The following is a 510-nucleotide window of genomic DNA, read 5'->3' on the forward strand; positions in this document are numbered from 1 at the left end:
ATTTTTTCGCCCTGCCTCTTTTGATGAGTATGGAAAAAGTATCATCGTTAGTGAAACCAGAGTTGGAGACAGGTGTATCTTGAAAACAGTTGATCACGGAAAGGACCACTTCGAGCCGTCGATTTCGTAGTGAAAACTGCATATTTTGCTTCAGCTCCGGTGGATCGTGACGGATCGCGTGTGGAATGAGTCATTTTGCTCCTTGCGCTTTCTCCACTCACGCCTTCATCGCATTGTGTTTTATGACTTCGTCTCATGCCTGGAGTCGCTTAGATCCCCCCTCTTTTATATATTGCTAGGTATGAAGCATGCACACGCACTGTTCACGCACGCAATGTCGATGTTTATTTATAGAACAATAAATGACACCCGTCTTGGTCAACAGCGCCATCCGATGGCAGACCCGTTTACGCTGTTAAACGACCCTTTTGAATCCAATGCTACAGTTCGCTCCGGGCCAACTTCTTATCAGCTTTAAATTTATGTATTTATACGTTATTTGATCTAGAT

Source organism: Penaeus monodon, chromosome 28 (genome assembly GCF_015228065.2).
Source record: "Penaeus monodon isolate SGIC_2016 chromosome 28, NSTDA_Pmon_1, whole genome shotgun sequence".
NCBI lineage: Eukaryota > Metazoa > Arthropoda > Malacostraca > Decapoda > Penaeidae > Penaeus > Penaeus monodon.